Below are 12,552 nucleotides of genomic sequence, written 5' to 3'. Positions count from 1 at the left end.
GTTCTTTTTCCACTAGGAAACTGTCCTCCTTTGGACTTTCCCATTTTTGTCTTGGTTCATCAGTGGGTGGTGTGCTGTGCGGCCGTTTCATCCCTGCATCCCTGTGGGGATCCCTCTATTTCTTTATGGTACACACATTGGAAGTATCTTAAAGCGGGGGTTCACCCTATATAAAAAAAAAAAAAAAATTTCCCTCTAGCATTAAATTCGGCATAGTAGCGCGAGCTACAGTATGCCTGTCTGTATTTTTTTTATCCCCGTACTCACTGTGCAATTGGATATTGAAGATTCCGGGGAATGGGCGTTCCTATGGAGAGGGAAGGTGATTGACGGCCGGCCCTGGCACGTCACGCTTCTCCGGAAATAGCCGAAATAGGCTTGGCTCTTCACGGCGCCTGCGCATAGCCTGTGCATAGCCTGTGCGCAGGCGCCGTGAAGAGCCGAGACCTACTCCGGCTGTCTTCGGGGAGCGTGATGGCTGTCTTCGGGGAGCGTGACGTGCCAGAGCCGGCCGTCAATCACCCTCCCTCTTGCTAGGAACGCCCATTCCCCGCGGCAGACGGAATCGTCTATGTACGATTACACTGTGAGTACGGGGATAAAAAAAATTAAGACAGGCATACTGTAGCTCGCGCTACTATGCCGAATTTTATGCTGAAATGTTGTTCTGCAGGGTGAACCACCACTTTAAGGTACACATAAATTACATTTTTTTGTATCTTTCTTTCTTCATTGCCTTTTGTTTTTTATTTTGAAATCAATTTTCATTTGAAATCATCCCAGATTGCCTTATATATTGGATGCAGCTGGTTCCAATTAGCCCGTTTTTTTTTTCTGACATCTGCTACATGGTATTCATTCCATGGAAACTTGAGATGTAAGTCTATACTGCCCATAATTGTCATGATATATATTTCTTAACAGAATGTCATTATTTGATGCACATTTTGCATCCAATTACAGGCCTAAAAAGCTAACATATATATGAGCCTTTGCCTAATATATATGTGTACACTTAAATATTCATTTATTTATTTATATTCTTTGTTATCATTCTTATGGGCTTACTTTTATCAATTATCTCCAATGCTGTCTGTGCATACATATATAGCAGGTGAATACTCCTACGTCACCTGCAAACAATTAATTTACCCTTTCTTTCTTTATATACTCCCTCAATTTTGTATCCTTCCATAGATATCAGAGTATATCCCTTTCTGATATTATTATTCTGACGTTGCTTGCCTTTATATGCGCCCCCCCAGTGCGACCCATGGACCATCCATGACCTGTACCGTATACCGATTTTCCATCTAGCAACCATTGGTGGACACGCCTGGGAATTTTGTGTGCGATCACTACTGAGGTACAGACGCCTGTCCAGGGCATTTGTTTATTCACATAGTGGTGGCAGTCTTAGACGAGCATCAGTTTCAATTTTTGTTGTGCGCTTATATTCTTAATCTACCTGTTTCCTATATTAAATATTTTGATTCTTATAGCTACAGTAAACTGCGGTTATGTCCGCAGAATTATTGTGATTTTTCTATATTATGTAAAAATTTGAAATACACCATACTTACTTTTTCATTTATAGATAATATAGTATGCACTCTTGTCCCTGAAGAAGCCCGATGGGCGAAACATGTTGGACCCCTTGCATACATTACTCTGTCACCCCACAAATTGGTGAAATATATTTATCTTATGTGATCATGTTTTTTTCTATATATTTTATGTACATGTCCAATGTTAATTAAATAAAAAAAAATTATTTACACAAATCTTGTCTATCAGGTTTGATCCCTGCGGTATCTCGGCAAACTCCTTGTAATTATTATACACATTCCTTATCGCATTCGCATAGTCCCATGCCACATCCCAGAACTGGGAATTTATACTTCTTGAGCACTTTGTGTGAAGAGGTTTTATTTTCTATGGTGAAGGAACACTATCACTTTGGAACAAGATTGCATGCAGAGTGTTTGAAAAAAAACTGCTGTTTTTTGCACTACACATTTATATTGGGACATTATTATTAGTCACTAAGCAGCGTCACTAGTTGGCTTAGGGGCTGACACTGTTTTACGAGGATTTCTATGTTGTGTTTAGCATATTTGTCATAGCACAGTAATTAGTAATTTATGTTGGTTATATTTAGTAACTAGAGCGCCCTCCATTTCTTTTCTATTTTTTTTTTTTTCACTTCTTTCCTCTTCGCCTAGGGCGCCGCCATTACAGTCGGTGCGCATGCCGGGAGCGTGCTTTTGTACTGTTTGTAGGCAGATGACGAGGGCCGTGGTTGCCCTGTGCAAGCACGGCACACCTGGGTGCAGGCGCCAAGAGGCTGTTATAAAAAGCCCAGCACGCCAGAGCCTTCTGTAAAGTGACATGGACACAGAGCTGTGGGCTGTAAGCATCCCTATGGATTGAACCAGGCAAACCAAGACTCCTACTTGGCATCAGGTTGTGCAGTGAGCTAATATTTGTGTGTTGTAAGACTATAGCACAACAGTGATTGCATTTTTTTTGTTTGGATGGTAACTTTGCTTTGCAGTAAGGACTATGTGCCCCAGAAGAGGTACAAGGGCTTGTAAAAGAGGCACCAGGAAATACCCACTTATGGCTAAGGATTCTGAGCTTGCCTGCAGTTTACCATCCCCCTTTGTCAGTCCGGTAGCAGCCTCACAGGATGATTATGTGCCCTTGTCCTATTGCAGCTCCTGTATATGTCACTAAGGATGCTTTAAAAGTTGGTTTGGAAGGAATGCGACTATAATCGCAACCTCATTAAGATGGCAGAAAACGGGTCGATTTCCCCCCCCCCCCCCCCTCATCTGCTCTGGCTCTCATCAGATAACCATTCTGAGAATGAAAAATCCCTCTCTGGAGAATGAGGATCATGTGACGTCTGAGGACTCGGAGGATTCCTTCTACCTCTCAGGCGCTAAAGATGCAGGTGCAATATGCAGAGATGTTGCGTGCCACTTACAAATTGCCTCCTATTGAATCTTCTATGTCTTCTTCTTTGGGATCTCGTAAATCCCCACAGGCTCCATGCGCCTTTCCAGTTCATCCCTTGCTGGGTAAACTGATGTATGATGACTGGGTTCACCCAGATAAACTGTTTTCCCTCCTTTATTATATGAGGGGTACCTGCTATAGATGCAGCTATTTCTTGTGCAAACAAAAGCCTGACCTGTCCTATAGACAATGCTCAGGGCTTTAAGGATCCAACTGATAAGAAGCTGGAATCTTTATTGAAAGCTTACTCCTCTATGGCTGCTGCTGTAGTACAACCTGCAATTGCAGCTATTGGTATGTGTCAGTTCCTTAAGGAACAAATGAAGCAGAGGAGATTGAGGTTTGAGGACCTTCCTAAGGTCCTGTGTTTTGCGATTGATGCGATTATGGACTCTGTTTAGCAAGCATCCCGCTTGAATCTCTTGCTGGTACATATGCAGGTCCCTTTGGTTGAAACATTGGGAAGCCGAGGTTTCTTGCAAAAGATACTTGGCAGCGTTCGCCTTTTGGAGGAAGCCTGTTTGGAGATGACTTGGATAAATACATCCAAAAGATTACTGGAGACAAGTCTACTCTGTTTAAGCATTCTTTCCCCAGCCCCTGGAACCTCATTTTCCAGGCAGTGGCGACGGCCTCCCCAGTCTAATACTAAGGGAAAGGCCCAGAGCCAAGGGCAGAAAAGAACTTGGGGTTCAAAATCTTCCAAGCAGAACCCCAAAATTTCATATGAAGGGATGCCCCCGCTCGGCCAAGTGGGGGGGAAGGCTGCTGCAATTTGCAAACACCTGGCGGGAGCTGGAATTCACAGAACTTCCGCCACCCTGGTTTCTGAGATCAAGAATTGCCAAAAATCCAGAAAAAAGAAGGCCTTTGTTTTTGGCCTTGGAACACCTGTTGTCCCAAGGGGTAATCATAGAGTTGGCCCCAGAGAATCAGGGTTTACTTAAAACCTTTTCATGGTTCCAAAACGGGGATGTCAGATCTATTCTAGATCTGAAAAGCCTGAATCAGTTTCTGAACATCCACTCCTTTCGCATGGAGTCTGTCCGTTCAGTTGACTCCACCCTTCAGGGAGAATTCCTGGCATCAATGGACATCAGAGATGCATATCTAAAAGTGCCAATATTCCCCATTCACCAAAGATTTCTAAGGTTTGCGGTGGATCACCGCCATTTTCTGTTTGAGGCCTTCCTTTTGGGCTGGCTATGGCACCTTGAGTGTTCTTGAAGATGCTTGCCCTGGAAAGGCTGAGGGCAAAGGACATAGCAATGACAGCCTAGCTGGACAATCTGTTGATCATAGATCAGTCCGCTGCACACTTGGGGCCACAATGTGCACAGTGGAGCATTTGGAGTACCTAGGCTGGGTCCCCAATCTGGAGATGTCCTCCTTACAGCCTCGAAGGCTGGAGTATTTGGGCATGATTATAGTCCCATCCCAAAGCAAGGTATTGCTTCCCAAGCCAAAGGCAAAAGCACCTTCCATCCGTCTATGCATGAAGCTGCCAGCAGCTGAGTCCAGGAGAATGGTCTCTACACCCTGACATATTTCAGATCGTATGTCAAAAATGAGGGTTTCCCAGATGTGGACCTGTTGAACCTGGAAGCCAACACAAAACTGGACAGGTTTGTGTCAAGAATAAGAGATCCTTTTGCTCAAGGCTCGGATGCCCTGACAATTTTGTGTGATTGATATTCTCTGATTTTTGCATTCCCTCCGGTTCCACTTCTCCCACGATTCCTTCAGAGTCAAGAGGGAAGGAAAGCTGGTGATTTTGGTCTTCCCGGTTTGTCCCAGGAGACCCTGGTATGCAGAAATTGTAAGGATGGCAGAAGGAAGACCTTGGGTTCTACTTCTATGCTCGGATCTACTATCGCGGGGTCCAATATTCCATCCTGCCTTACAAAGTCTAAATTTGACTGGTTTGGCTGAGACCCACATTCTAAGAAAACATGGGCTTTCGGGTCCAGTCCTATACACTCTGGTTAATGCTACGAAGCAGGCTCATCTACTACAGAATCTGGAAGGCATATGTTTCCAAGTGTGAACCCAGAAGATGGCATCCTAGGAAGTATGCATTAATGGAATTCTTGCCATTCTTCAGTTGGGCTTGCATATGAAGTTGGCCTTGAGCACTATCAAGTGCCAGATCTGGGCCTTGTCGGTATTCCTTCAAAAATGCTTGCCTCTTATTCCCTAGTCCGGGCCTTTGTTCAGGGAGCACTGCGCTTGAATCCACCAATTAAGTCTTCCGTGTGCCCATGGGATTTGAACTTGGTATTTGTTTTACAGAAGCTAACTTTTGAACCATTACACCATGCTTCTTTAATTTTGACAAAAACATTTTCTCCCCTCGTCTTCCAGGACAGCCTCAGAGACCTTTGGGCTCCTCCCTCCGGGACAGGAAACGCACACCCCCACTTCTTTAAGGGCAGTCCTCCAGGCCTCCCTCTTCAGTTATTGTGTTTCCTACCGGACGGGAGGAGCACGCACATAGGAACATGGGAGCTAGGTCTCAGGAGCTGTCCTGGGTTTTTGAGCACTTGGATGACCCTCCTCAGCCTGGGCACCCCTCTGACCTGGTTATGGGTAGAGCACGGCTGCCGGACTGCTTGCTGTCCCAGGCTCAGAGAGAGCCGGACCATCGATGGCGCCAACCCTGCCCCTTACCTTTTGGTGGCTTACAACAGCGTGTGTGGCGGCGGGGGACGCTGAGCCAGCCAGACAGGCTCTCCACGCTGGATCGAGCGAGGCGCAAATTCCGGGCTTCCGGATAGCCGAGGGGCGGGGTATGCGCTCCACAGGGCGGAAGTGACACGAACTTCCGCCGGATGCGCGTCATCGGTCGGCGCCGCGGGGACTCGTTCCGGTCTCCATTCAAAAACGGCGCGGCAACGCAGTACAGGCCCGGAGCAGGGTGTTATCGGCCAGGCCGTGTGTATACCCTTTGCGGCATGGAAGAGGCAAGTCAGGCCGTGGATCCGTGCGCTGCAGGCTCCGGTGCCTCTCAGGTAAGAGGGTGAGGGAGGGCTTCTCTTACTCTGGGAGGCTGGCACTTACACTCCTTAAGGTGGGGAACCTGTGGTGGAGGGTAGGCACACAATATTCCTTTCCAGCACAGAGGTGTTAGGAGAAAAGGCATATTCTAATTAAACTTCCCGGTCTGTTATTTCAGGTTAAAGTGCCGCCTGTGCAGACTCCCAGGAAGAAATGTGCCGTTTGTGGGGCAAAAATGAGTCTTACTTGGAAAAAGCCATTATGCCCTGACTGTGTCAGCGATCTAGTGAAGGATGATTCAGCGACAGAGTGCCGTAAAATCCTTTTCTCCGTTAGGGAAGAACTGGCGTCCACCTTTTCTTCATTCAGAGGAATGATGGATAGACTTCAGGTCCCCTCCCCCTTGCCTAGGGCTTCTAGTACCCCTTCCTTACCTGAAGGGCTTCCACAGGAGGAAGAAAAAGGGGAAAGGGCGGAGAGTGGGTGGACACATTCAGGCCCAACCTCATCCCAGGCAGAATCTGCTTCAGGGTCTGAGGACGAAGAAGAATCCTCCAGGGGATCTAGATATAAGCCGACTTTGGAGGACGTGGGAGATCTGCTAAAAGCAGTCTGACACGCTAGAAATCCGTGAGGAGCAGGTCATACTTTCTAAGCATGACCAGATGTACTTGGGGTCTAATGCACAGAAAGCCAAGGTTTTCCCTGTACACAAATCTCTCATAGATATGATTTGGCTGGAATGGGAACGTCCAGAAAGAAGGCCTTTTTTCTCAGGAAGCCTTAAGAGAAGGTTCCCTTTTGAAGCTGACCCTTCCCAGCCATGGAATAAAATTCCGAAACTAGACGCACCACTGGCCAAAGTTTCCAAAAATACGGACTTAGCCTTTGACGATCTAGGAGCTCTAAAAGATCCCATGGATAAGAGGGGAGACGTATTGCTCAAAAGAGCCTGGGATGCCTCCTCTATTGGCTTAAAACCAGCCTTGGCAGCCACATGTGTAGCCAGGAATCTGGAATGCTGGCTTTCGCAATTGCAGTCCCATATTGCAGCGGGTACCCCCAGACAGCAGTTGCTGGGCTCATTCCCCTTGCTATTTAAAGCGGTAGGTTTCCTAGCGGATGCCTCCGCTGAGTGCGTCCGGGCGGCCTTGGTTAACGCCGCTAGGCGGGCAGTGTGGCTCAAGACCTGGCCAGGAGATTCAGGTTCCAAACTTAAACTCTGCGGGCTGCCGTTCTCGGGTGACCATTTGTTTGGCCCCGGCCTACAAGAGGCACTGGAAAGAACCCAAGACAGAAAAGTCCTTTCCGGAGAAAAAGAACGACAATAAGCGTTTTTTTCGCGGCTTCAGGCAGCAGGGGGCAAAGGAGCGAGATAGTCACCCCAAAAAACACTGGGCAGGGCAAAAAGGGCGTGGGAGAGGTAATATCCTATTCAATCCACCCCAAAGCCCCAGTGACGCCGCGGTCCCTGTGGGAGGAAGGTTGGGGGAGTTCCTTCCACAGTGGATTCTGTCCACGCCAAGTCCATTCGTCCTAAATATTATCAGAAATGGTTACAGGCTGGAATTCGAGGCGACCCCCCCCCCCCCCCCCCTATGTTTGTACTGACAAAATTGGCGAAGGATCGAGAAAAGGCACAAGCCTTAAATCTCCTGTTAGGGGACCTTTTAGACCAAAAGGTTGTGGTGAGAGTTCCCCGGGAGGAAGAGGGCCAAGGGGTCTACTCACATGTCTTTGTGGTACGAAAGCCTTCCGGAAAGTTCAGGTTGATCCTGAATCTCCGTCCCCTGAACAGATTCCTGAAATACAAGAGATTCCGGATGGAATCTATATTTTCGATAACAAATTTCCTGTTCCCGGGGTGCTTCCTAGCAACAGTAGACCTCAGGGATGCGTATCTCCATATTCCCATACATCGGGAGTCTCAAAGATTTCTGAGGCTGGCTGTACAGAGGGGATCAGAGGTAGTTCACTACCAGTTCAGGGCCTTACCTTTCGGCCTATCCTCCTCGCCGAGGATCTTCACGAAAGTGTTGGCCGAAGCCCTGGCACCCTTAAGGCTGAAAGCGATCACAGTAATACCCTACCTGGACGATCTGCTTTTCATTTCCTCCTCCGGTCCCCAACTGGTAAAGGACCTAGAGGAGTCTCAGTCTCCTATACTCCTTGGGCTGGCTAGTCAACAGGGACAAATCCCAGTTGACTCCATCCCAGGAAGTTCTGTACCTAGGGTACAGGATTTCCTCAGTGGAAATGAGGGTTTTTCTTCCGGAGGAAAAGATTCTGAGAATAATGCATGCAGTATCTCTGGTGCAAACCAATCAGGTTACCATAGTCAGGGAAGTTATGAGAATTTTGGGCCTCATGTCGGCATGCTTTCCGGCAGTGCCTTGGGCCAGGCATCACCACCGTTTACTACAAAATACAATGTTAAGACAGTGGGACGGCAGGAGAGAGAGCCTAGACTTCCCAATACACATTCCAACCAAAGTGAAAAGAGCCTTATGGTGGTGGAGAGACCGTTGCAATCTGGAGAAAGGGTTATCTTGGAACCCACCCACGGCCAAAATAATGACTACGGATGCCAGTGCGTTGGGATGGGGAGCCCACCTGGGGAGCAACCTAGCTCAGGGCTCCTGGTCTCCGATAGATGCGCACCGGTCTTCAAACCAAAAAGAACTCCTTGCGGTTCTAAACGCCATAATGTCCTTCCAACCCTTGATTTCGGGGAGTCATCTTCAGGTGAGGTCGGACAACGCGGCTACAGTCGCATATCTAAACAAACAGGGGGGCACAAGGAGTCCTCCCCTTCAGGCTATAGCAGACAAGATAATGAGCTGGGCGGAAGTGAACCTATCTTGCCTGTCCGCAGTACACCTAAAGGGTTCCCACAATACCCTGGCAGACTTTCTGAGTCGGCATCCGGTGAGCCAGGACGAGTGGTCTCTGAACGGCGAAGTTTTCGACCAGATGGTGTCCCACTGGGGGGAGCCCGAGGTGGATCTTTTCGCCTCCGGGGAAAACAAAAAAGTCGGAACATTCTTTTCTATTCACCCACGGGACCGAGCTCTGGGGGTAGACGCCTTTGCCAGCCCATGGCGTTTCAGACTGGCGTATGCGTTCCCTCCAATAAGGCTGATAGCCAGAGTTCTCCAAAAATTCCTGGTCAAGTCTACGGACTTAATAATGGTCACGCCGTACTGGCCCAAGAGGCCATGGTTCGCCCTCTTGAAGAGGTTGGCGGTGGATCTCCCTCTGACACTTCCAGCAAGAGAGGATCTAATTTCCCTGGGGCCCCTTCTCCACCCTCAGGCAGAGAGATTGAGACTCACAGCGTGGTATCTGAGGAACAGCTGTTAATTTCCCTTGGGTTCTCAGACAAAGTCGTCAGAACACTCTTAGAATGCCGCAAACCGGTCACCAGGGCCATTTATGGCAAGGTCTGGAAAAGATTTAATTCCTGGCTAACGGAACAAGGGATCGATCTGCCCAGTATTCCAGTAATCCTAGACTTTCTTCAAGCTGGAGTCGACTTAGGTTTATCCATCAGCACTTTGAAGGTGCAGACGGCGGCCTTGAGCGTATTTTTGGAGTTCCCTCTCCAGAAAAATCAGTACATAAGCAGTTTCTTCAGGGCCTTAACAAGGGTTAAGCCAGTTAAAGTAAGAGCTTGCCCTTCCTGGGAGCTGTCTCTAGTTCTTAGGGCCCTTACCAAAGCCCCCTTCGAGCCCCTGGAGAATTCTTCTATAAAAAGCTTAACGTTAAAAACAGTTTTTTTGATAGCGATTACTTCGGCCCGTAGGGTCAGTGATCTGCAGGCCCTGTCGATTCAGGAGCCTTTTCTATTTATTTTGGAGGACAAGGTGATCCTTAAAGTAGACCCTTCCTTTTTGCCCAAAGTGTCGTCCACATTTCACAGGACGCAGGACATTATATTACCCACGTTTAGTTCCACCTCAGAAAGTGATGAGGGGGAATTTGGTTACTTATTGGATGTCAAAAGATGTCTCCTATATTATTTGGAATCCACTAAAGGTTTTAGAAAATCTGAATCCCTTTTTGTTAATTTTGCGGGAGCCCGCAAAGGGTATAAAACTTCTAAATCATCCTTGGCAAGATGGCTCACAATGACTATCACAGAGGCTTACCAGTCAGAAGGCAGGCAACCCCCTTCGGTTAAGGCACACTCGACCCGGGCAGTTTCGACATCATGGGCAGAGAAGGCCGGAGCTTCACTGGAAGATATTTGCAGAGCAGCGGCATGGTCATCTTCCTCTACATTTTCCAGGCATTATAGGTTAGACCTACTGTCAGACAAGGGTCAAGCGTTTGGACGGAGGGTCCTCCAGGCAGTTGCCCCACCCTGAACAAGTGAGTTTTTTCTTGCTTATCTCAGAGGCTGTCCTGGAAGACGAGGGGAGAAAACCGGAGTTGGGCTTACCGGTAACTGTTTCTAGGAGTCTTCCAGGACAGCCGGGGTTTCCCACCCGGGGTTATATACCTAGGTATCTGAGGTATGAACTGACCTTGTGTTAGTGTATTATGTCTTTCAGAGCCTTCCGGTAGTTCTTGGGTTAACTGAAGAGGGAGGCCTGGAGGACTGCCCTTGAAGTGGGGGTGTGTGTTTCCTGTCCCGGAGGGAGGAGCCCAAGGTCTCTCAAAGGCTGTCCTGGAAGACTCCTAGAAACAGAGTTACCGGTAAGCCTAACTCCTTTTTTCTTTTCTCAAATCGCCTTTCAGGACAACCTTGGAGAGAGCGCAGCTCTGCCTCTTTAATAGGAAAAACACCTAGGCTTTAAATCCCTCTTCCACCATGGTTTCAGTTATTGTGTTTCCTCCACCATGGTGGAAGAAACGGGTGGATGGATAGGGTGTGTTTTTTTTTTTTTTCTCCTTGAAGGGGATGCTCGAGTCCCCAGTCTAGCCTGCTCACGGGAGCAAAAGGACCCATGGGAGATTCAGCGTCCTTGTGCCCAGAATCCGCAGGTACTGACTGGTGGTCGGGCGGGTACCGCTATCAGCGGTGCGTCCTGCATGTTGGTTCCGGGTCCCGGCCAGCGGGTAACATCACGCCGGCGACGTTTTCCTGTGGGGGCGCGGCACTTGTGGCTCCATGCGCCTGGAACGCAGGGACTAGGGGGTGGGGTCCTCTGATGCTTCTGTTTCCGGCCTCTGCTGATGACGCAGAGCCCGGGAAATTTAAAGAACTCAGCGTTTTCCCTGCTGTTTCTCTACCAGGATGGAGGAGAGAGCTGCAGAAATGGCGGATACAGGCGCCGTTGGCACCGGTTAGGCCCAGGTAAGAGGGGTACAATGGTGCCTTTTTTATTCTTAACCTTATGGGCTCTTATTTGGTTCTTTTTCATTCCTCCCTATGGGAGCCTGTGTCTGCTTTGCCGGAAGCTTTTGGCTGGGCCGTCTCTGCAGTTCTGGTGGTTGCTGTGATTCTGACAGGACACATTATTTTGGTGGTGGTGTTTACACTGAGGTGTTTGATGGTTAGATAGAACTCTAGATAAACTATTTTTCAGGAAAAAACATTGAGCAAAGAAACCATTAAATCCACCAAGTCAAAGGAAGCGTCCCTCCTGCAAAAATCAATGTGTAGATCATGCATTAAAGATCTGGTTGAAGAGGAATCTTCTCAACAAATTAAAGACTTGTTTGCCTCAGTCCGTGAACTCTCAAATTCAGTCAGCTAAGTGAAATCTCATTTGGCACAAAGTCTGGTTCAAGCTGAACCCTAGCAACCACCAGCAAGTCCAAGAGCCTCCACTTCTAAACCAGTAGAGGTGGACTCTGGGGACGAAGGGGCAAGTACTCTTCCCTCTCTAAGAATCTGATGAAGAGGAGGCAGAGGACACGGGCAGAACCTCCAGATATACATTATCCCTGGAGAATGTGGATGAATTGAGCGCAAGTTACACCACCCTGGATATTCAGGAGGAAAAAGTCCAGGTATCTATCCACAATATAATGTACCAGGGCCTGGATGATTCCAAACAGTTTTTTCAGTCCATAGGGTACTATCGGATACAATTAAAGAATGGAAAGATCCAGAAAGGACCGTTTCTACCCAAATCTCTGAAGAGAAGGTTCCCCTTTGAAAATAGAGTCTGAAGTTTGGAATAAGAAACCTAGAGTTGATGTGGCCTTCTCGCAGGTTTCTCGGCGGACAGATCTTGCCTTTGAGCACATGGGTGTCCTAAAAAATGCATTGGACAAAAGGGCAGATGCCCTCCTGAAAAAAGCATGGGACTCCACGTCGGCCAGCCTCAAACCAGCTATGGCCTCCACAGTGGTGGCAAGGAACCTAGAATGCTGGATGGAGAAGTTAAAGGGCCATGTTGAGGCAGGTACTTAGAGGAAAAGACTCTAGGAGATCTTTTCTATAATACTTAATGCAATTGGGTATATGGCGGATGCATCAACGGAGTCAATTAAAATGGCAGCCAGATCCTCAGCACTTGTTAATTCAGCCAGGCGCACAGTCTGGCTAAAAACGTGGTCAGGGGATACGGTCTCCAA

The 12,552-nt window shown here is 48.0% G+C and overlaps 1 protein-coding gene across 1 annotated transcript in view; it reads left to right on the top strand.

Moving 5' to 3' along the window:
- The window catches only part of LOC120914264 (HAUS augmin-like complex subunit 3), a 127,103-nt gene that overhangs the window by 29,672 nt on the left and 84,879 nt on the right, over positions 1-12,552 (top strand). The window lies entirely within an intron of this gene.

The sequence above is a fragment of the Rana temporaria genome, chromosome 9 (genome assembly GCF_905171775.1).
Source record: "Rana temporaria chromosome 9, aRanTem1.1, whole genome shotgun sequence".
Lineage (NCBI taxonomy): Eukaryota > Metazoa > Chordata > Amphibia > Anura > Ranidae > Rana > Rana temporaria.
Note: the sequence above shows the minus strand (reverse complement) of the source record. Positions and strands in the feature narration are given on the sequence as shown.